The sequence below is a fragment of the Choloepus didactylus genome, chromosome 20 (assembly GCF_015220235.1).
Source record: "Choloepus didactylus isolate mChoDid1 chromosome 20, mChoDid1.pri, whole genome shotgun sequence".
Classification (NCBI taxonomy): Eukaryota; Metazoa; Chordata; class Mammalia; order Pilosa; family Megalonychidae; genus Choloepus; species Choloepus didactylus.
The window spans coordinates 44,887,344-44,913,232 of NC_051326.1; the positions used below are offsets into that span (position 1 = coordinate 44,887,344).

General features: G+C 36.4%; 1 protein-coding gene across 2 annotated transcripts in view; it reads right to left on the minus strand.

Moving 5' to 3' along the window:
- The window catches only part of DLGAP2 (DLG associated protein 2), a 666,966-nt gene that overhangs the window by 561,798 nt on the left and 79,279 nt on the right, over positions 1-25,889 (minus strand). The window lies entirely within an intron of this gene.

Below are 25,889 nucleotides of genomic sequence, written 5' to 3' on the forward strand. Positions count from 1 at the left end.
AGTAACCAGAATTCATGGCCCTGTGCTTTGATTTTGAAACACCGTTTTAAAGTCACTGTGCAACAAATACACATGAGAAAACAATGACTATTATTGAGGTCAATGGTGAGTTTAATGTTCTGAAAGACTGACAGTGCCAGGAATAAAGGCATTCACTATTTATTTAAAAAATAAACAATATCAATTTGAAAACATATCTTGTATAAAATAATGTACTTTATTTGTATACTGTAAAAACGTCAAGGTGAAGGACCCCTAGAAGAGGAAAAATACATAAGAAATGACCTGGAGGAAATAAGGTGACCAGAAATGGGTAGTAAATGGAGAGTAAGATACAATGAGCTTAAATTCCTTTTTGATTTTGCATACTTTGAAGACTTTATTTGTTTATTAAAACATAGAAGAAAAGGCTTCTTAAACATCATGGCATTAAAGACTATTATATCAAATTTACTCAAAATGTAAACATATTTGGGGCCCATCTCTGTTTTCTTCTCTATATGAATGTGTGGAGGATAGACGTTTAATGTTAAACATGAAAATTTAAAAAGATAATATTTTCCCTTCTTTATTTTACTTAGTATTTTTGAAAGGATTAAAGAATTTCCTTATAAATAAATAATTTACTTACATTTAAATATCTAATTATAAGTAAAATCTATTTCCAAAATGTATTGCAATGGAGGTAAAATACACATACTTCTCATCTTTAGGAATTAATATCATGTAATATAATATGATAGGAAATTATTTTGGGCCTGCTATAATAAGAGCTCTTAGATTCTATGCCTTTGTATAATGTCACTGAGGCTCGGACTTTTGCCCACACTTCCTCACAGGGTGTTGTACTGACTGGGTGAGAAGATGCATATCAAAGCACCATGGCAACAATAAGGCTCTATATAAACATGAAGTTTTGTAATTGCAATAAGAATGTAAATGTCCTATAGTGCACTTTGAGTTTGGGGTCTCGTCTTGAATCTCCTCCTAATATAAATGATTTTACAGAAAACAAATGACCTCTCTGACCCTCAGTTTCCTCTTCTTTAAATTAGGACACAAGGGTAGGGTCAGGTGAAGGACAAGACCTTCCAGCTTATAAAAACAAAACAACAACAGCCAAGAAAAGATCATGAAACCTTTTGTAGATACAAATAAAACTGTTTATACTCCAGAGAGTGCTAATGACAAGTGACAGCTTGCTCTGTGCAGTTTAGATAAGAAACAACTAGGACAGGTACAATTACAAGGTGTCTAATGAAACAAGCTCCTCATGTAAATGAGACACCCTGAGGGAAAAGATCACCTAGCAGCAAATATTACAAAGTCAAATAAAAAAATCTCTTCAAACAATAGATGCCCTTTGACCCTGATTCTTGCAATTCAAACCAGATTAGTGTCAATTAACACGTCTGAAAGTTAATTTTATATTTCACTGAACCACAGGAAAGGAAATAAAGTAGATTGATAGCACGTGGGCACTATAAAACAAGGGCTACTCAAGAAGATGCTGTTTACTTGGAGTGATTCTTTGTGAAACCAGCCTGAATTTGTGAGAGGTCTGAATCTGAATATTAAGAAAAATAATGGAATTCAATTGCTCTAAAATAAAAACTATAACTCAAATCAAGCTCTACAAAGTATAGTTTTTTTTGAAGAGTTCTTGCCTTAAGGAAGAGAGAACTATAACCCATAATTAGCTTGCCAACTGTCAGTGAACAAATGGGAACATTTAAACTGCACAAGATAGTGTATTCTTTTTTACAGTTTCAAGAATTCTTTATAATCTTATTTACCCTATGTAGATTCCGAAACCCCTTTACCTGGGATATAAAGCCATGAGCTAGTTTAGGCCACCCTGGTGCCTTTATATTCACCACAGATGCCTAATTTATCCAGTTTTTGTACTATCTCTCCATTCCCCTTACTCTCCCCATCTTGCTTACCTGACAAACTCCTGCTTCTTGCAACCTCAGTTCAAGCCCTGCCTCTCTGAAGCATTGCAGTTTACTTCCTACTCCCAGAGTGCAAACTCCTATTGTATAATTTGCATTATAGCCTTCTTCATATTGCACCCAAATCGTTAGCAGACTGTAAACTTCTTGAGGGGAAGGACCTTGTCCTAACATCTGTACATTCCAAATACCCAGGCACAGGGTCTGTCACACATCAGCTGCTAAATAAATGCTTTTGAATAATTAAAACGATCTTTTCCTCACTGACAAAAGTAAACTTTGGCCCTTAGCTAAATAATTGCCACAAATTCATAATCACCAGAGTATAAATGAATGTTACTTTACTATGCGTCATTTGCATGGTAAACGAAGACTAGAAACTATTAACTTTTCTTCTTTGTTGTGTGATGAACATGCCTCTAAAAAGTCTAATATTCTAACTATCGTATTTAGTTTGATGACTTAAATTTTATTTAAGGACTCCCTTTCTATTTCAAATTGGAAGTCTGAATATCTACTTTAATTGCTTGGGTTTCCTACCATTCTAGTATTTTTATCTGTTATCCCTCTTTTCAATACTGGATGCAAGAAACTCTTGCCCAGGTTTGTCTTAGTTTTCCAGGACATCTATAACAAAATACCACAAACTGGTTGGCTTAAACAACCGGAATTTATTGGCTCACAGTTTGGAAGCTTGAAGTCCAAAATCAAGGTATTAGGAGGGCATGCTTTCTCTGAAGTCTGAAGTGTTCTGGTGGTGGCTTAGTGGCAATCAATCTCTGCCTCTGTCACATGACGACATGCTGCTTTCTGTCTTCTCCTGTGGTTGTACTTCATGATCAGATTTCCTTTGCCCTTAAGGTCTCCAGTCATACAGGTTTAAGGCCCATCCTGATTCAGTGTGCCCTTATGTTCCTAGGATCTTCAAACATCCTATTTACAATTGAGTTCACACTGACAGGACCAGGACATGTAGATGTTGGGGACATGTCTAAATCCACCACAAACTCCCTGTAATATTAATTCAAACAGTTGAAGATGTTCTGTAATGTGACACAGCAAGGTAGCATGTATGACTAAGAATATTTTCCATCATCTATATTTGGAATTTTTTTTTTAAACATTTTGGAGTGACAAGTTGGTGTTTCCTAAGAAAGTCACATCCTGAAATTGTGGCAGGGGGACAATACCAGAAGACTTTTTTCAGTGTTTAACAGAAGGAAATGTCTTTCCAGTTGCTGACATCTCAGACATTGTACTAACGAATTACAGTCCAATTGCTTGCCAAAAAGGGAAGTAACATATACTTAATTCCCTCGGGATTGTTTGTAGGATGAGTCACAGTGCCTATTGTGAGATGCATTGAAATTTCATGAGGAAAAACACAAGTCCCAAGTGTTGTTATTATTATCCCTATTTTTACATTACAGTTAATGCACAGTCAGTGTTATTTTGCTAACATGATATTGTCTTTAAAGGTATTTAAGAGCAACCCCTGGCCCTGCATCTTGATGCAGCTACTCAAAATAACTGCCTTCCCCATTTACACCAGATCACGGTAAAGATCTACTTCTGCTACTTTACCGATTGCTTCAGCTTATATATTTTACTTAATAAATGCAATATAAAATGCAATGTAAATAAAGAAGAATGCTCCTGGTCTTTTCTTCTGACCCACACTATTTCTCAAATACCATGTAGTATTTGGAACAAACTTTAACAATGTCTGTATAACAGATATGGGGTAGGTATTATAGGGCAGGGGTGGGGGTCATCTAAGGGTGAGCGAAAATAGTGGTATTGAGAAAGGCAAATACAGTTGAGGCACTCCTTCAGGATAGATCCAGAGGAACCCCAAGACAACACCGATCCATCTTAGGGTGAGTTCAGGTGACAATTTTTAACATAATCCCACAGATATTTACAAAACATTTCTCTACTTATTATCTCATTAGGTATCAGAAGACAAAAAATGGAAATAATAATACTTTCTTATCAGAGTTATCATGAAGCTCAAACAAGCTAAGTTATAGGAAGTTTGCTGTAGTGGAGTTAGACACAAATGCTAGCTACGACTATTGGTATAGCTTAGTACGCTGCTAAATAATCTGCAGTGTAGTGTAGAGAGATCTAAGAATTCTGATCCCCACCTATTTCTCTATCCTGTCACAATTTTGTCACTGACAGATTCTAAGCTGATTCTTATTAGAAAAAGAAGGAAATAAATTTATAAACCAATATATTTATGGTATGTGCACAGACTCTGCTAAAAACCCAAAAAGCTCCCAAATTTTCCACATTCAACCTCGATGGGAAATCTGTGATAACAACACCATGGCATGTCCTCCATGGTCAGGCCTGCCTCAATGCTTTAAACATATAGATCCATTTTGATCCGGATACCAACCTTCTGAAAATAGCCTTCACAAAATCTCCCATTTTACAGATGAAGACACCGAGGCACAGAAAGGCAAAGTGGCTTTGCCAAGATCACCCAGCTCTTAAGTGGCAATGGCAGGATTCAAACCCTGAAAGGCTCTCTAGAGTCCAAAGTCTTAACCACCACACTCTAGTCAAACTTGAGATCAGTCAAAGGATGGAGGATGGAGAAAGTAAAATGGCTCTAAATTTCTGGGAGCCACAGGCTCTGAGGCCCCCAAGATTAGAGAAATTGGGTAGTAAAAAGTCTACATTTGTGAGGCACCTTTGCTTTTTCAATTCTGGAGTATGATCTGCCTGGGCTAGTTTGGGATCTGTGAATATTAAAACTTATCAATTGGATCTCCTGAATATTCTTTTAAAAGTTGGTGTATGATTTTCTTCCACCAATCTTGGATTCGCTTGCTTTTTGTTTTGTTTTGGTCTTTTTCTTCTAATGTCAGTGACATAGTAGACATCAGAATCTTTTCTAAAATGATAGTTCTAAGAATCTTGGTCAAACAACCCACCACATCCAAAGATCCGCTTTTATAGCTAACTTAAGTATCCTATCCTGCTTCTTAAAAACATTTAATCTGACTTTAGTGACGAATATACCAGCCCTTTAGGAGTGTCCCTTTGCCTGCAGAAAGCCTAGTTGTGCTGTAATCACCATCCATGTGGCAGGATAACACCACCAAAAGAATTTTTGTGTCACATGAGCCTGGTTTTATTTTCATTGATCTTTAACCCTGAAGTTTTGACAGATAAACTCTCAGAGCCACCAGTGTATTACACTTCAAAATATGGGTAAATTCACTTCTCTTACGGAGTTGTTTACAAGAATGAGTGAAATAATAAAGTTGAACACTAGCACAAGGGTGGTATACAGCAGGTGTGCAGTAAATCATAACTATTACTTTTATTATCGGTACCAGTGTTTTACCTCTGCTAGAGGCATCTAAAGATGTACCATGAAAAAGGCATAGCACGTTTCTTGTTCTTTTTCTGAGAAACTAGTCATACCATAACTCTCTGGGTTGAAACCTTCAATAGCTCTCCATCCTTTTGCTCTCAAGTAAAATCTTATCTTCTTACCATGGCACACATGGGTCTTGGTAATGCTGGCATCTGGGTGGGGAAAAGGGTATGATCCTCTGGAAATTACTGAGACAGAGTGGGTTTTGGATTTGGAGTGACCAACCTAGATTTGAAACCTGCCTCTTCCGCCTAGCAGCCATATGATTTGGGGCAATTTAATCTCTCCAACTCAGTGAACTCATCTCTTTAACTCACATGGATAATGTAAGGACTAAATGAAAGAGTATTTGCAAAGCACTTAGAACAGGGCTTGAAACTTAGCCAGAACTCATTGAAGATTAGATAGTCTTCTTATTAATATCTACCCCTCTAGACTTCTCTCGCACAGTTTATATTTCAGCTTTATGGAATGCTTTCTTGTCTCCTAAGCCACACCATTCGCATTCACTGCATTCCCCAATTCCATTCTCTGCTTAACCTCTGTGACCCGACCCCAACCTCGATGCCTTTTTGGCAAATCCTCTCCCATTTTTCAGGACTCAGGTCAATCACCCGGTCTCTGAAATGTTTAATGATGACTTTTCTCCAACTTTCCAGGAGAACAGACACTTCTTCCCTCCTGTCCTCACCGATCCCACACAGATTTCTACTGAAGAACGGCCACAGTGACATTTATTTGTCTCTTTCATCCAGTCCTCATCTGGCTCATTATGGGCTTTCCTTAAATTATTATCTCATGGATAAAGGAAGAAATGAAGTAACTTTTGGATAACAGATTTTCCACGGGTTTCATAATCTAATTTACCTTACATTTTTTCAGCTATATATATTTTCACCATGTTTCACCTCTTAAAATAATAAATCACAAATGATTACTATCCAGTGTGTAAAGATGGGATGCTATTTTTGGTTTGTCTTGAGTTTTAAAATTTCAAATGGTCTGTTCTAGCATAGTTTCAGAATGATAAATCATAACAAGATACAGACCACTAAACAAGTTTGTGAGACCAAATAGATTTAAACAAAATGAAAACATATTTGATTTCCCAAAGGGTTTCAGCCATCTAAGTTGTATTATTGTCACATAATATTAATATTAATAGTTGACATCTGTAGAAATCTATTTGAAGGCATCATTCTTTATATGTTATTTCAACTAATTTCCACAAAATGATATAGATTATATATCATTATTCCCATATCACTAATAAATAAATGGAGACTCAGAGATGTTAAATAATTTACTCGAGGTTACACATCTAATAAATGGCAAAGGCAGCATTTTAATCTATGCCTGGAGACATGCAAAATTTTTGCTGTCCTATGATGCTTGATTCAGAATTATAATTTAAAAAGAGTAAACTTTTATTAATTCAGATGTCATGGAATAGTGATTTGTGATGATTTCAGTAACACTGGGATAAAATTTATCTTTTCTTACCATATCAGAGTGGTAAGAATGTGATTTCTGGCATCAGACTGCCTGTATTTGTATATGGACTCCCCACTTACTGATTGTGTGACCTTTGCAAGTTACTCAGCTTCTCCGGGCCTCAGTTTTTCATTTGTAAAGCAAGGTAATTACTCACATTTATCGCATAAGGCTGCCATGATTAGTAAACAAGTAAATATGTTTCGACTGCTTCCTGGCAAATAAACATTTGCAATTATTTTTTGTAGTACACTCTATATATCAGTAAGGTCAACTAATTAGGTCAACTATCAGGAAACACACACATCAAACACTGCCAAATCTATAATCTAAACATAAATCATTGCCAGGCTAATTGACAATTGGTCATCTATTTCACTATAGCTATTTTGCTTATTCTATGAATTATAATTACTTCAGAGTCCTTCCTTTCCTAAACCACCATATTTTTTCCATTCTTCATGCACACATTTGTTTATTCTTCTATGTCCACTGCTATTGCCCTGATATGGCCTTTCTCATCCTATTATCTGATCTCTGTAACTATACTCTAACTCACTTCCTTGTTTTCCATCATTAACAATGCTAAATGGCTCTGTGTCCAGCTACCAAAGTCATCTCAAGTGAATCAAACTAGAATGATCCTTGTACTGTCACAGCTCCTATCAAAATTCACATCCCTGAAATAAATATCTACATGCTTTAATGAATGGGCCCCATCTTATTTTAAAGTCCGATATCCAACAACTCCACTTGACAGGTCCTCTCCTATTACCAGGCAAGTTTGTCTATTCATGAACACTCCTTAACTCTGTTCTTCATTCTTTTCCTGATGCTGTCCCACTATCTGCCATTCCCAGCCTTCACTTCTACTCACTCCCCTGAGTCATCTCTCCTATGGATTGTAATATCCCTTTCTATCTATATTATACATTCAGAAACTCATTATATGCTTCTTGGCTTGTAAGCTTAATTTTAATTTTATCTGACTTGTATTATTATACATATTTTTTTCACAACTGGATTACAAGACCCCTGAAGACAGGAACTTTGTCCCTTAAAAAGTCTTTCCTTTCCCATGGAACAAAATAGTGTAATATATATATAGAAAGTACAAAAATATTTTTTATTCCTACAACAATTTATTAAGACAGTTTCATGTGAACTTGTCCAGGAGACCAGCCATTAGTTCAACATGGGTAACTAAAATAGATAGCGGAAAATAAGCTGTATATCAAAGATAATACAGGTGTATATTTTTACTAATTGAGACTGAAATCATCTATCTTATGGTAATATCACATAATGTTGTCTTGTTTACACATTATGGGTCATATATGTTGCTAAGTATATAAATTTGGCTATACAGAGTGCTCTTTTTATATTTTAATTCAGCACATTTTAATTGGGGCCTATTCAAATATGCATTCTGGTATTAATAATTTGTTAATACACAAATGAACCCTTCCTCTGCTGAAATTCCCACAGCATTCATCATCTGTGCAGAGCATCTGGCAATTATTCATCCATAAAGCCTGTGTTATTATATATCTTTAGGGACCATTTTGTCTACCTGATGAGATGAGATGGTTCCAGGTTTTCAGTTTCCATCCTGTTGATCCAGTATATGTTTCCATCCTGATAAACATTCTACTTTACTGTAATTATTTTTTAGGTGTTACCTTCCTGCACAACAACTCTAGATCCAGGATCAAAACCGTATTTTCATCTCTCTACTACCCATACATAGCCAGTGCTTAATACAGAACTGCTGTACAATAAATAGTTGCCTAAGGAACAGTAACTTCTGATAACAAGGAATGTGTTATCAGAACTGCCATTCCAATAATTCAGAATTCTTATTGGTATTTAATGAATACTTGCTGTGCTGTTAAAATGTTTTGATCCCCACCTTCCCTTTCACCTCCAGTGTTTATTTGGTGAGGCATTCCAGGAAAACTGGAAAATAAGCTGAGAGTTAATGGTAAAAGTTCTAAAACTCAGTCTCCTTGGCTGCCATTGCCCTATCATGTGCAGCTTCTAGGTAGACAAGCGTTAACACTCAAGGCTGGAAGAATGTTGGACTCCTTTATCTTTAGTTGCCACGTGGGAGGAGACCAGGCCTGGATTTGAGGAACCTGAAGATGTTGTAGCCTCTGTCATGACTTATACTCATCAGAACGCGCTCAGAAACGATCCACCTACAAGCTCTGCCTTTCTGAGGAAGCACAGACACCCATGGAAGAGCAAACCAATGAACACAGAGATGTGATTAAATGTTCTATGGGGAGGAAAATGTTCAATTTGTCATGCAATGATAAAAGAATGATGGGGAATGATGACTGCTGAATAGAACCCTCGTTTCCTATTGATAAAACTCCATTAGGACTATAAGAAACCAATCATGAACTGAGTAACGTGGCAGTCTAACACATACCTAATACGTGTAGGAAGGAGACTCAAGTTTTATTTAACCATAAACAGTCTGGGGATCTCAGTGAATAACACCGTCTGCCCTTCTCTCACATTTGAATCCAAAATAAGAACAGTGGTCACTCTGAACTAACTACCCTGCTGGGAACTTGCAGTAGAAGCCAGGGTTTATACAGTGCTTAAAACACTATGAAAGAGAGATTACTTATGGGAACAGAATAATAATAATAAATAATGTCATTTCACATGTCGAATATTAAGTAGAAATTCTTTGGAGCCGAAGATCAATTGTATCAAATCTATTAAAGGAACGACTCTTCTCCCATGTTCTGAAAGATGCAATCTCCCATGAAAAGTTTCATGAACCCACCCTCATAAAATTCCTCTCTTCACCTTCAACCTTGATTATTCTGTGGCATTTATGTTCACCTAAAATGTTAACTATCAACTAATCATGTAGAAGAAACAGAAAATATGTCCTGGATTTTCACAGGAGATATTGAAGGCATTTGCCTTAGAGTACTGCGGGAGACAGAAAAGAAATAGTGTGTAATTTATGACCCGCATCATGGCTGGTCACCTCTCTTTCTTATTGGAACATCCATCAACATCCTTTCTCCTGAGGACATGCCCATCACAACTGTGGCCCATCATTTGGAAGCAGTATGTTTTCTTTGCTGCAATATTGTATATTTATTCTGCTTTCAGATTTTAAGGATTAAATAACGTGATCAAATACAAATTCATTTCTCAACAGACTGTAATAGGTATAATAAGTATAATGCCTTACACATTGTATACACAATAAGAACAAATCATTATATTATATTGCAACTGGCTAATCTATGGTGATAGAAATCAGATGAGCGTTTGCTATCGGTGGCAAGCTCTTAACTGGGAAGGGTCATGAGAGAATGTTCCAGAATGTGGAAATGTTCTACATCTTATTGATGTGTGGGTTACATGGGTTTATTTATACCAGGGATCTGGCATTTCACTATATGTAAATTATACATGAATTTTTAAAAGAACAAATTTGGTTATATGAGAGAAAAAACTATAATTTGGATCCTCAATAGTCTGAAAAACAGAAGTTTATGTCTTCTGTGAAGGCATATCTCTTTTGATTTATTTATTCAACTTTATGAAATTGATAGAAACATAATATGAACAACATTCAATAATCCTTTGCAAGTGTTTCTCCATTCAAATAAAAACAAATTAAATTATGCTTTCACTTAATTGGCTTGTATAATACACCAAATATTTTAATTGCATTTACTCAAACAAGAATCCAATCTTAATTTCTAAGAGAATGATTTAATTTTCCATCTACTAGTCATTTTGTTTTCACATGATTATTTGTGCACTGCAGCTAGTGTTATGCACTGAATGATTTTCAATCTATTCTCTAGCAACCACTGGGTATAAATTCAAGTCTATGCTATGAATTCTAAATTATTTTTATGGTTTTAGTTAAAAATTTTTATCATCACCTCTATATAGCACAAAAATATTATAATTCTATCATTACTGATATCCCAATTATTTAATGTATTTTAAAAACACAACTTACGATTGCCAGCATACAAAGAAAAGCACATTTATTTAAAACTATCATGCATAGGCAACTTGGAGAGTTAATTTAATTATGCAGTACTGCATTTATTTCATCTTCCTGAATTATAAAGAAGATTAAAGAAAAATTTAGAACTCATCACATACCAGGCCATAACGCCTATTATGCAGTACTAAGATTTCCAGAGTGTTGATTTGGGTTCTACCAAAGGTGCTAAAAGCAAGGTGTTGAGTTTTCTTGGAAAGCTGGTGACACACAGTCATCTTGCTGAATTTCAAAAATAGTCTACTTTTCTTATCCTTAAAGAAACTACAGATGCGTTTCTTCTACTGCTGCAGCCTCGTTTGGTTCTGGGCCATTTTGCCCCAGAGGATGCCTAGCGAGATATGAGGTCTTTGGAAAGCTGAGTTCTCATTCTGAATTCACATCCAACTTCTCTGAAATATTAAGCGATCATTTCTCCCAAATTGCAAAATGGGAACAATACACATTGCCATTTACTTTCTTTGGGCACTTAAGGGATTAAAGAAATTAAGTCCATAAAACACTCTAGGCTCTTTGGTATTATACAGAGGTGGTACAGAAAAGCCACTTTATCCTTTTTTAAACCGGTTTATGTGGGTTTTTTTTTTTAATCATTTAACTCCTGAAATAAGGTGGACGTTTACAGCAGAGGCACCAAACAATCTGTAGGAAGCCTAAAACAGGTAAAATGAAGAACTGGGATAATGTGTATGAAAGCTCCAGGTGCAGAGATAAATTTCAAAGGGCAGAAGTTAGAAGTGTTGGGGTTAAAGAAGGCAGTCCAGTGGGCAAACCATTTCCTCCTAATTAAAAGCGCAGTCAAAGGGGAACCACAGCAGCAAACTTAGGGCTCATAAGGTTGTCCCTCTATTTGTTTTTCTTCCAGCTGTGAAAAGCAGGAGGTTCAAGACACTTGAGTGGTCAGAATGCTGATGGGGTGGGTGGAAGGTGACCTTAGCTCTTTCCTGGAATTAGCAAATAATCACAGATATGATTCTCTATCAAAGTAGAAGGAAACTGCAACCAGTCTTGGACCTTTCCTGAAATGTTTCAAGGTGAGTTTGAAAGTTGTGTTCCATTCATACTTTGGAATCAGGGCAAGATTAAGCAGTAATTAACTGTAGTTGAAAAATAGCAAGAGAAATACCTAACTTTTCCTTAGCGTTTTCATTTCTTCAAATCCCACATTAAACCAAATGCTATGCTCATCAACATCGGTTGCTATTTAAGGTTAGCCATTGGAATAAGGATTTCTATTTATTATAGCAAAAGCATAAGAGGAAGAATGAGTGAATGAAAGTGCCAACTTCTGGATGAGTTGAACACAACCCTAGAACACACCACTGGTCACCAGACACTTCCTGGAAGTTTAGGTTTTGTCCCAACGAGAGAAGAAAAATTAATGGCCTACTAACTGTAAGAGCCTGTGCTGATTTGAATGTATTATGTCCCCCAAAACACCATTGTCTTTGATGCAATCCTGTGTGGGCACATGTCTTAGTGTTGAATTCTTTGATTGAGTGTTTCCATGGAGATGTGACCCACCCAACTGTAGGTGACAGATAATTTCCATGGACAGTGGCCCCGCCCATTCAGCGTGGGCCTTAATTAGTTCACTGGAGCCCTATAAAAGCTCAGACAGAAGGAGCAAGCTTCCTACAGCCATGAAGGACTTTGAAGAATGCACAGGAGCTGAGAGAGGAGCAGCAGATGAGAGACACATTTTGGAGACAGCCTTTGAAAGCAGACTTTTGCTCCGGAGAAGCTAAGAGAGGACAAACACCCCAAGAGCAACTAAGAGTGACATTTTGAGGAGCTGAAGCCTAGGGAGGAACGTCCTGGGAGAAATCCATTTTGAAACCAGAACTCTGGAGCAGATATCATCCACTTGCCTTCCCAGCTAATAGAGGTTTTTCCAGACGCCATTGGACACCCTTCAGTGAAGGTACTCTGTTGGACACTTTATGGCCTTAAGACTGAACTGTGTAACCAAATAAACCCCCTTTTATAAAAGCCAATCCATTTCTGGTATTTTGCATCCCAGCAGCATTAGCAAACTAGAACAGAGCTGAACATTATAATGTGAGATTATAATCTCTGAGAAATTACCTATTTTTATACTTTTAAGCAAACCAGTAGCCTCTTAAAATTAACCTTGTCTTGCCTGAAGGCAGTCCTTTGGGAGCTAATGACTCTTCCAAGTTCCTCTGATCCTTGGCTTCATGGTCACGCTTCTGACACGCCCTTCTCTAACCCCTAACTGTGTGTCTTGTTAGAAGGTAACTGCCACAACTGGCCACAATAATAGATCTTTACTTATAGGTATTTTCATTTAAGCTCTAAACCACCAAAGTGATGATTTTTACTTCTTAGAGCTGTGTCTATTGTTTCCATTTGAGATTGAAATGTAATGAAATAAATGTTAGCTAAGAGTAAAGTCATAAATAAATAAAGCAAACAAATATAAAACCCAAACACCATTGCTGATTTTTGACATCAGCTCCATGTGTTCAAAAGAGGATTAATGTGTGCATGACTCAGTTTTGTAAATAAAGAACACAAGAAAAAGTAAGGATGGTTCTTGACAACAGATTGTGAAAGTTTAGGCCAGGAGACCACATATTTTTCTATCTGATAGACTAGATAAAGCAGTGAAGCTGACTGATATAATTCTTCCCTTGAGCAAAAAATATTCCAGGAACATACGGAGGAAAGAAAAATAAATATGTGCTTTGGCAAAGAATCTAAAATAAAGTGCAGTTATGGGACACAAGGCAAATCAAACAGCTGAGCTATGGGAAAGGATCTAAATGCACCCATAAAACATCTTAATTCACTGAGGAATGGTTATATATGTGTGTCCATTCAGCAACTAGGACTTTTAGACATATCTATATATTTAGACTTAGACATATATATGTGTGTGTGTGTGTGTGTGTGTGTGTGTATATATATATATATATATATATATACACATATTTGTATAAAATAGATGATTAGGCTATGTTGACTAAATTGTTATACTATACCAAGTATAATTTTAAAAAATGTTATTACAATATCAACAATGATCTCAAGGGATATTTCCCAATCTGCAAAACCATTCCATTACTTGGGGTGAAAATTTGACTTGTAACTGCCTCCTGAGTTCTAAGAAAAATTTAAGTGGACTGCTTTCCTGCCATGGTTTGGAAACCTGCTTTTGCTTTTCTCTGTTATTTCATCAGGATGTGGGAAAGAATGGAAGGAGACATCAGAAGGACCCTGCAACCATACCCAAGCCCTGCGTAGCTCTCCCTAACAGGGACTCCAGGTGTCTGCCATGGGTACCTCCACTGCCTGAGCAAGTTGGCCTTGTTCTGCGCTGGTGCAAATAGACATCATTTCACCTTGATTGTAAAGCAAGCAGGTGTCACGGAGCCCCTGGGAGAGGATGTCCTCACTGCCCTTCAGCTTCCCTGTCCATTTGTTCATATTCTTTATCCTTTTCTTCCATCTCCAAAAGGAAACCATAAAGGAATACCAAAGGGGCACTGAATTGAGATTTATGGCACTTGAGCTCTAATTCTGTCGCTAAACAATTTTCCTTCTTGGGGGAGAAAATTGAAAGGGCAGGATCTCTAAAAAATGGTCCCTTCTAGCTATAATGTTTGATTATTCCATTCATCATTCTACATCATGTTTAAATACTCACAATAAATATCTGAAGTATAGACCTTACATAACCCATAGAAACACTAAGATGGAATAAAATCAACAGTTATTGGGTGACTAATAAGTGATAGGCCTCATGTTACTTGTTTCCAGATATGCTAATTCACTGTCTTTCCTTTTACAAATGGGACAATAGAAGCTGAGACAGTTAAGGGGTACACACAAGGATACATGAATAATAAATGATAAGCCACGGTTTAAGGCTAAGTTTGTTTAAAATCCAAACTCCACATGCTTTCCATCATACCACATGGCCAAATACTTGCAATTTAAGATTTACTTTACAGACTAGGTGCCAAGTTATGGCACAAACTCAGTTTATCACTAACACAAAGTGGATCTAGATTCAAGTTCTTAAATTTCTAATATTTAACCATGCACAGTCTCTAAGAATTTGACAATATCAAGTCATAGCAAAATGCAAGGTATGTATTTACTGTAAAACTTTCTAAAGTTTTCAGAAATAGTCTGATGTTTAATCTCATTCCTTCTATCATGACAGACTCACATATAGAGCTGGAACATAATGTTCTAATTTTTGAGAATCTTAATGAGACATGATAGACAACTTTCATTAGCACAAGTACGTCGTGATCAAATTAATGTTTTATAATAGTTTCATTTTTATAAAAGAAGGAAGGATATTTTAGCTCACAAATATAATTTAATGTAAAATTCACTGCCGATAATATTTACCTTGGATGTCTCTTGGGTGGAAGTGCCACAGAAAGTCACAGAAAACCAAGCCCAGACACACATGTACTGATCTCCCTTGTGAAATGTTCGATAGAAGTTCATAATACTTTCAAGCCCATGACAATATTTCTGTGCTCCATGTGGGTTAAAAGTAAGTAATTTTATGGCCCACGGCATAAGTTTTACTACAAGTTTTTTCACACTTAACACAATAAATTTTCCCAGATTGGAGACAGAAGATAGTATTTGGGATCGGGGAAGGACTCCAATATTAACTTTATTGGAAAATGGAATTTATTTTTTACTCCAGTATGACCTCTCTCTATGATAATCTGATTACTTTTGTAGAGAAAATCTAATTTTCCTTCATGGAGGAGAAAAGAGAAGGGAATGAGTTTACTTATTAGCGTAAAAATAAAGGTGGCTGGAAAACAGGACCCCTCAAGGGCTCTTGACTGACTACAGATATGTTTCACCTCCTGCCACTTGCTCCAATGACGATTTCCCTGCAGATTGTACATAAAGAGAAGAGCAGAACTACGCTGCTATAATCTAGATGATGTGTGTGAGAGTGTGTGTGTGTGTGTGTGCGTGCGCACGCAGATTTATCACACCTCCTACAGATTACCACTTCTTTTCTCCTGTTTCTCCTTCTTCCTAGAATTCTGGAAAATTATCCTCATCTAACCAACTGCCAGTCTTCTATACACTAGAACATTCTAGTGTAAAGCCTTTTCCAACTTGCTATAGATTAATAGAGAGCAAAACTCTAAGAATCAGGAAGTCAAATCAAAGGGTGAATGAAATAATTAGGTTGGCTCAAGCCACCACTTAACCCTCTGATGGGGTTTAATAACTCTTTTTGGTCCCCTATAGCGGTCTAGGCATATGTCCTTTATGAACAATTAGCTCAATTTAACCATTCACTTACTTGCCTGCCTTAATCGCTATACTGAACATTTACTGGGAACACAGAACATGAACTTTATATGTGACCTTGTACCTTAGTGCCCGGCACAGATTTTTCAAGAAACATCTGTCGAATGAATGGATGCTGCTGTCAAATAGTATTCTATTAGTCAGCAGTACTAGATTTCCCTAGACCGTTAATAATTGATTTCACACTGACAAGCCTAAAGAATTTCACTATCATAATCATTAAAACAAGCTTAAATTATGTTCGATGTAATGTTAAGTATAAACTCAATTTTGCCATTTATGATTGTCTGATTCTTAGGAAACTAGGTTGTAATTCATGTTTAAGACCCCTTGGGGCTGAAACATACTGTAATTCTATTCATTTGTATAGAAACACAAATGGGTTTGACATTCATAAAATCCTGCTTACTTAATAGCCAGAAGAATTAAATCTGTCCCTGCCCAACATGACGCTATTCTTCTTGACTTTTTCTTCTTGCTTAGATACCCTATGATAGTGCTAACTTTGGTTTGCATTGCCCTTCTTTATCCAAAATAAAAACTGCTGTGACAAAAATAAGTAAAGGAAGATGGTGATGAGGAATAGTTTTTAAATTACCGTACATTGATCTGTTCTACAGATTTGCGGAAGTCAATTACTTCTCTCCCTCTCTTGAAATCTGTATGGCTAAGGACTTTGTGATAAATTTCATGGAGAGACAAAAGCTCTGAGTGATTTATTCAGGAGAATTTGATGCATCTGCCTTTTTCTTTTCTTTTTTTTTTTTAATCATGTAACTCAGGAAGCTTTCTTAATTTTTTTTTTCTTTTTCCCAAAACTCATAAGCTACTTAAATAACATAATTGTTAGCCATACTTATCTTTACAGGTACCTTGATATCTTTTTTCTTTAACCTGAGAGATTAAATTGATATATGATGGTGTCAGGGGACTTCATGTTATCAGAAAGGATAAATTAAATGAAAAACTAAACACCAGCAAATTGCAGAGACATTTTTAATCAGTTTGCTGCCCATCTATAAAAATGTCAGCCTTGCAGGGAAAGTCAAAAAATAAAAAAGGAGCAGTGAAAGATTACCCCATTTTTCCCCCATCAAGCAGACTATTCTAGTGTAAAAGCTTTTCCCATCCTTTACTACAGATTAATAGAGAGCAAAAAATCTAAAATCAGGAAATCAAATGAATTAAATCCAACTGCCTACATCTCCAAGACCATCACAGTTCTAAGAACATAGCTATAGGCAAGGGCTTTCACAGTGAATAAAAGCCTGGGCTGGCGTAAATCCTCTGAAGACTGGGTCCTCAGTGGTGACTTGGGAAGGAAATACATAGGAAAAAAAGATGTTGTGCAGTCACTCCAAAAAAAAAAAAAAAAAAGAAAAAAGAAAAAAGCGAAGAAAAGGAGAGAAAATAAAAAGTTTTAAGACTGACACCCAAACAATCCCAGGAAAGGATGGGCCAACTCCTGACAATTGCATAGCTCCATCGTTGTAATTTCACCCCTTCTCCATATTCATGTATTTTCCTTTGCTAATTTTTTTTCACTTTCATGGCATCCCTGATTCTTATTTTATGTCACTATTTATGAGAAAGATACTGATGAGACAGAGTGTGGTTTTCACTAGGCCCTGCAGGATGACCCAGCTCTTAGTTGGGTGCTCTGGTCATTTCTTCTTAACTCTATGAATCATGCCTTCTGTCAGCTTCATGACAGTAGAGGCTTTGTCTGTTTGAACAGTGCCTGGCAGACAGTGGCTAGCCAATAAATTTCTGTTGAATGAATGCATGGATAAGCCCATGAGAATTTGAGCTCCATGAGGGCAGGGGTTCTATTTAGTCTACTGCTCTATCCCTGGCATCTAGAATAGTGTCTAACATAGTAAGGACTCCATGAATATTAGTTGAATGAATTTTGAATCATGAAAAAACACTAGAGAGGAGAGCTGTATCCTCCTCTCTAAGTAGCATCATAAAATGTTGCTTTCTGGAATGTTTTGCCTTCAAAAATCAGAGGTCTCTTGCCTGACGTCTCCATTCTTAAGCACTGGCATACAAGCAACTGACCCTTTCACCCTTAAAACGAAGCCCTTGAATTCGGGTACTGTCACACATCAGCAGCAATTTTAAGGCTGTCACCCATTGGCCCCAGGTCAGCTGTATGGTTCTCATCACTCTCGGTGAGGTCTGAAGGTCTAATGGCTCCAGGAGAGATCAGAAGTGGCCACAGGGGACCTGGTTCCAGCCACACTGTGGATCCTGGCAAGATAGTATCTCCAACCCTGAGCTCCTTGAGACCACAGCAGTGTCTGGGTCAGTTCAGGCATGAAAACACATGAGCAGTGCCTCAGACTTGTTCAGGATGAACGTAATAATACCTGGGATTCTGACAGAAAACATCCATGTATGGAAATTCTGTGCTCTCTCTGCTTTTATCTTTTAAACATCATTCTTCTATTATGGAACAGAGTCCTTCCAGTTCATTCTGTAAAGATATCTCTTACCTCCATCCTGTCTCGCCCTTCGGTGACATGCATTGAAATGCACATCATTTCACAAATGCTGCTGTGACATTCTCTAAAGTGGCCTCCCTACCCCTCTTTTTATCCCCTGCATCAATGGACACACATCCCCATCACATATTCTTTCTCTTGATCACCAACTTCTCATAACAAAACTGTGTTATGAGATGCAATATAAAAGCTAGACTGTGGGGCCTAACTTTCAAAATCCAACCTGATATGAGCCCAACTGCAGGAGATTAAATGATATCTTGCAGCCTCCCTCAGACATGAGATTCTCTTTTATGACCAAGGTTGCTCCCGCATTTGAAATGGCTATTGCCCCTTCTATCCCAGACTAAATCTTTCCCCCTCTCCAGGGTATGGTACAAGTTAGAATAAAGCAAAGTGTAATTAGCTCAGGCTATGGAACCAAAAAGTCCTTAGTTCAAGTCTGGGTCTACTACTAAGGCATTATATAATCTCGAGCAGGTGACTTACTGGCTGTGAACCTCAATTTCTTCGTCTTTTAAGATAAAACATTTACTTTATACAGTTGTTATGAGAAGTAATAAAATTGTGTGTTAACTTTGAAGCAGGATATTTTAACTTTTCCATTCTGACTCTAGAGTTGGCTTTTAGTTATCTATGGATGATTAATGTGTGGTATGTGAAGTACTCAGAGGAATTTTAAGAAATGAATGAATGCTACATTAGACTTGTAGTTCCCAAACTGTTCCAAGATAACCCAGGGTTCCACAATAAACATACAAGGTGGTAAAAGTTATTTTACATTTTTGAGGACACCATTGTGAACACTTGGCTCAAACACGACTATCTCGAGGCAGTTAACAGTTTCAACATTAGATGACACTACATTCCTTTTGATGATGCCATATATTTGCAAAGCTAGGTTTTCTGCAGTTGTTACGACAAAAAGCAAGTACTGGGAGAAAATCAATGTGGACCATTAAATGAGAGTGGAGTTTTCCAGTGCTCCACAGACACAGACATCCCACTAATAAATAATTGTGGCTATTTAAGAATAAAATAAAATTTTATGTTGAATTTATGTTTACTATCTTTTTTCAGATGTACTCAGTTTTTAGGATAAAATTTTTATTAAGATGTTTAGACTTAACAGAATTCTTGTTTTTATTCATGGCCTAGTGAATCCATCAAAAATATTCTTCAGACACTAAGGGAACTGTGGACTGAGAAAGCTTGGAAACTTCTTCATTAGATTAATCCTAGACAATCAAAAAATTATGTATTATCTAAGGGAAATTCTTCAGAGTTTTCTTATGAACTAGTCAAAATATATATATCAACAACCAGTCTTCCTTCTAATTTATAATAAATGCTACAAGTAGAGAAAATCAACAACTACAGAAACACTTGACAATGACTAAAATTATACTGATAAAATATTCTGCCACCTAAAAATTAGCAGAAGTATTAAATCTTCTGGAAAAAAAAAAGTAATTTTCTGAAGTTTAACAGGATAAAATTAGACTTTTTAGAAATGATAACCACAAAAGAAAGTTCAAAGTAACAGGAGCTACAAGTTATAAAAAATTGATTTAAATATTAAAAAATGAAATCATCATAATAATATTTGGAAAGTTTGCATAGGAAATAATTGAGCTAAAACATAATTTCCACAAATAAAAACAGAAAAAATGAAAATCACTTAAACAGCAATGCAAAAATGTGTAGCACATGATGAAGGAATTCCATGAGGAGGGGATCACTTTCTGCTTGTTCACGCACTGAGACATTCCAATATGTAAAATAGTGCCTGGCAACAAGTAGGTAGTTAAATATTTGATGAGTGATTTAATAAATTAATTTAATTAGCATAATACAGTTCACACCAAAAACTAATAAACAAACAAGCAAATGCATACTTTGTGAAAATTCAGCCTTTGACCCCAGTGCCTGTATTCTAAGACCTAAGCTCCAACTGTAGCATCTCTTGGCAGTCAGGTGGTTGGAAGGTTCTGGAATCCCTAATGACCAAGGCTTCCCCTCCCTTATCTGGCATCAGTGGCAAATGATACGAGAGATGCATTTGCTACTCAGGGCCTTCAGAAGCTTTGTCTGAAAGAACTGCTTTTAACATGGAATTATTAAGATTTTTTTTTTTTTTGATCTTAACTTTTCAAATTAAATGACCAAGACCCAGAGGATGTGACTTAATTTTCAAGTAATGGCATGGACAAACAGACCCTAGTGGTTTTAATTCCTCTTCATCCTAACTTACTTGGTCTTTCTGACTTTTAGGATATTGGAAATACTTAGAAAATAACTATGTCATCATAATAGCATGAGGAAATACCTCTAACTCAGTCACCTCTGATTAGCTCAGTTTCACAGAATATTAGTTAAAGATAGCCAGGTCATGGCCTACTGTCCTTTGGATGCAGCTGACTCATGATTATATGATGTAAAATTAAACCAGATGCTGTGGATGGCTCAGAGAACGATCTATTACCACCACAGAGAAAATGACCCAAAGTATAAACCTTACTGATGGCGTCTCTTTGGAAAGATGAAGGAAAATAACTTTTAAGAGAACAAAAAATAAAAACAACTGAAGAATGCCTCAAAATTTTAAAGGGATTTCATTTAAGAAACCATGGGAGGTAGGTATCATGATCTCTAGCAGATGAGGAAGCTGAGGTTCATAAATATTAATTATTTTATATAAGGGGACACAACTGCAAAATGGCAGAGTGCACACTTAGTTTTCAGCCTCCAAGTCCAATGTTCCTTCTAAGTATAGCTGTTTCTCTATTCACCACTGTCATTGAGAAAACAGAAATCTAAATAGTTATGCATTGGAGAAAACCATGTTATTTCCACAAATTACTATTAAATGTGCTCATGCATTGCAAGCATCTCCTAAAGCATTTTCCTATATTTCCCCCTTTGCCAGGCTGTAGGCTGCCTGCTGCCTCTCCCTGGGTTCCACTGGTTTCTGAGGGTTACTTACATAATATTCTTTGCTTACATTGCATTCTGTACCATAAAAGCACTTTACACACATTAACTAATTAATCCCATGTCTTACAGCTCCCCAAGACTTTGTGATCTAAATGAATAAGTTATTTTCACTTACATTTATATAGTTTGCTTTCCACTGGGAAGGGTCCCAGAGCTACTGAACACAGGCATTCATTTGCCCACTATTAAACGGCTGAGCTTCTGGCAAGCATTACCCTACCAGTTCAGCAGAGGGGGCAAAGAATATGGTATCTCCATGAAAAGGGTGGCATCATTCGGGCAGGCAGTAACATAACTTGTGATCATTCCACTTGAGAATATTAATATCTTGCACTTAGAAAGACAGGAGATAAGACAATTGCCTTAAGTCAAATCTGTCACCATTAATTGTTCATTGGTACAGACACCTAAGTGTCTACCAGGTCATGGTTTTGGTTTCAAGTCTGTATCTTCTTGCCACACAAGGACTGGGGGAGATGATCTTTGCATGATTTTACATAAGTCACCCAATTATTTCCCACAAATTACCTCCAAATCCGCAGCATGTATGTGCTGATGATCCTTATAGTTAAACTACATGACTTCACCTCTGGGCGTCACACCATATATGATATCTCCTGCCAAACTCTGATCTCTCCTCCCAAAGCCAGCCCTCCATCATTGAGTGGTGCTGCCAACTCCTAAGCTGTTCAACCCAAACGTGAAGGAATCATCACTGACCCCACCCCCTGCACCTTCCCCTGGCCTAGTCAAACACATCACGATTGATTCTCCAGAGGCTAGGGGCCGAAATCTTCAGGTGACGTGATGACACTCCAAGTGATACAAATGTGAAGATCGGTGGACCTCACTTTGATAAATACAGTACTGTAAAAAATTCACTGTTCACATGTCAAGTACATGAAATTGAACCCAGACCTTTATCTCTGAATCTATTCTTTTCTTTGTCTTGAGCCACACTTTTTCATCATTTGATTACTAAACTACATTATGCATCTAATATCATCAAAATAAAAAGGAATATGTATATACACACACACAAATCACTGTAAACTTTCTAAGGCTAATACGGAATAGAAATTTGTGTGCACTCATTTCATATTATTTATAATAAATATTATTTATGATCACTAGATTATTTTATAGTTGATTTTCTAATAATTTAAAAACCCATTTAATTTTTTCTGCATTTGGGGTCTCTATTCCTAATTTCACAAGTGAGTAAGTTGCATTTTTTCTTCAATTACAGGAAATAGATTGCTGTAATTGATTTTCTTTCCTTTATTGGAAACAAAGTTCCTTTTCCCTGCATTTAAGATGCCTCTCTCATCAGTATGTGTTGTATTTCAGCCATTGCTCAATTTATAACTGCTAGAAACAAATGTCGAATGGAATTAGACTCTCCTACGCAAACACCGGTATACAGTAAACATCATACAAATATTTGTTAAATGAATAAATGAGTACATTCTTCATTCAAAATGGATGAACTGCAATCTCCCTCTCATGTCCAATCTATTTTAACACATGTGCCATTGCTTCTAGTTGGAATACTTTCTCCCCTCTGTCTCTTGTTGAAATCCTATCCCGCTGATTTACAGAATTAATTTGGGAGCTTACTACAAATACAGATTCCTGGGCCGCACTCTTCGGGTTGCTGACTTAGTAAATCTTGGAAAGAGTCTAGGGATATGCATTTTAAACAGCAAGCCCTGAAAGTGGTATTGATGCAGACTTTACTCTGTGTGTATTTACTCCCTTTTTAAGTCACAAACCCCTAAAGGGAAGGAAACAAGTCTCATTCATATCTGAGTTCTCCATTTCATTGTGAGTACTATAAAACAGAGACACACTAATTCTTGAGGATGACCTATGGAATTTGCTTCATTTCTGTAGTCATGTTGCCTTCGAAACCTTAGCATGCTTGCAACAGCTCAGCTGGTGCAGAATGAATGCTTGGGCTCACTCTATATAACAGGGTTTACAAAGTAACAGCAGATGCTAATGTCCAGCACAGAGGTTTGTTTTGTATTTTAATACAGAATTTTCCATGTGTTTACACAGGAGTTAGCTGTCCCCATAATGGCATTTTCCCCTCACACTTAAGTCATTTACACAATCTCCCTAGACTTTGTAGGCATGTAAGCTTTTTGATCTCTGATCTTTGATTATGAAGCCAAGAAGTTCAGTAAAATTGTTCACTGTGCCTGCCAAAGTTTAAACCCATCTTTCCACCTACCATCTATTCTCCTATACTAGATACTGAATTATATATATATATATATATATATATATATATAGTGAATACCAGCAAGGGTTATCCTATATATTTAGAAGACAGTTTATAGTCTTATTCATGAGTGGATCTCTATATGGTGGGAAATACAGAAGTGTTTACAAATAGCCATAATGCAAACTACCTTTAAATGCAAAACCTTATTTTATTACCCTGATAATTTAGTAATAATAACTATAAAACTATACCTACTATAATAAATAGGACTAGTATAATATTCTATCACTTCTTTAAATAACTTTAAGATATAAATAATAAACCCATTAAAATATACAATTTTAGAATACCTTCACTGAGACTCTTGAAAGAATTTGTTATTTTTGCTGTACATCTTGGAAAAAATAGTAATCCATTCTGCAAAGAATGTGGATTATTACCAGTCTTCACTTACTTACCTGGTTTCTAGGATTAAATTAAAAGGTAAACACAACCAAAATGAAAATAAAAACAAGTGGTTGTCTTCAAGATGGTGGAAAAAATTATACCTGCAATGCTTCCTTGATAAGCTTTGTCATGGGAAGAACCAGGATTCCGTGTGGTTTTGTAGTTTTTAATTTGTACCACGCTGACTTTATGATCCTCACTGTTCTATAGGTAAGCTTTATTAAGCCCACAAATTTAACTAAAAACTAGTGATGCCAGATGGGGAAGCAGCCATCTCTTACAGAGTCTATGTAAGAGCTAAGTTTTTTTTCCTTGAAACTGGTAAAATAATTAGCATAAGATAAAGCCATTCAAAGCAAAAATATATATGTAATATATCCTTCTTAGTATAGAATTTCAAAGGAAACAATCATAAAAGGTTCCCTGACGGGAAAAAAACTCCAAGACCAGAGAAAATTACACACACACACACACACACACACACACACCCCAGACAACCTTGAGACAAGGAGGAGGTCTTTATTGCACTGAATCACAGAGGATGGCTATGCTCTGTCTTTTCTGGAGAATTAGGGCTCTAGGAATAGGGGCCAAGGACCTGTGAGGCACTGAACTGCCAGAAGCACAAATTGAAACCATCACAGGATGTCCAGAAATGTTTCCACCAAGTTGAAAAACTGCAATATTTCTATGAGTGTTTTCCACTGTAAACTGCATATTTCTGAGTAAAAGCCTAAATTTTATGTTGCCACAAAGTGTGAAACGGTATAAGAGAATGACAGGGAACTCACAGAGACCAGCGGTGTCACCTCTGAGCCACAGAAGATTGAAGCTTTCTCATGGTCACCCACCACAGTAAGCCCAGCTTCATGATTATCATCAACAAAAATAATGCAAGGGTAATACCACTTCCTCAAATTTATGTAATGCTTCACAATTTTCAAAGCACTTTAATGTGGTTCTCATTTTTAATTTCACATGGTGCTTTCAAAAGGTAGGTGGGATTGGCATCAGAAATCCCATTAACTAGGGAATGGAGTTAGGAATCTGAGAGGTGAGACTTGCAGAGTGACTTACAGATAAACAGCAGAGCTGAGAGTTTGTTTAACTCCCTTTCCAAGATAATCAGTAAACACAGAGAAAGTCTTCGTTTGTTCCATGAATACTGCACTAGGATTTTCAATCTGTGACTGAAATTATACAACCAAAAGTTCGATATAACTCTAATGACCCAGATGCAGAATAAAAAATATTTTAAATAGCCAAGTTATCCTACTATTCTCATTTTGAGGTACTTTAGATAAATGTAGATATTTCAGTTATCTGCATTTATCTCATATAAAACTAAAGAGAAACATTAAATATAAAATAGCATACTAGTTTATTAGTTAATTGCTTCATTTTTAACATCTTATTAAAAATTTAAATAACTAAAAATTCTTTGTCTCTGATAAGCCTAATACAATGTTCT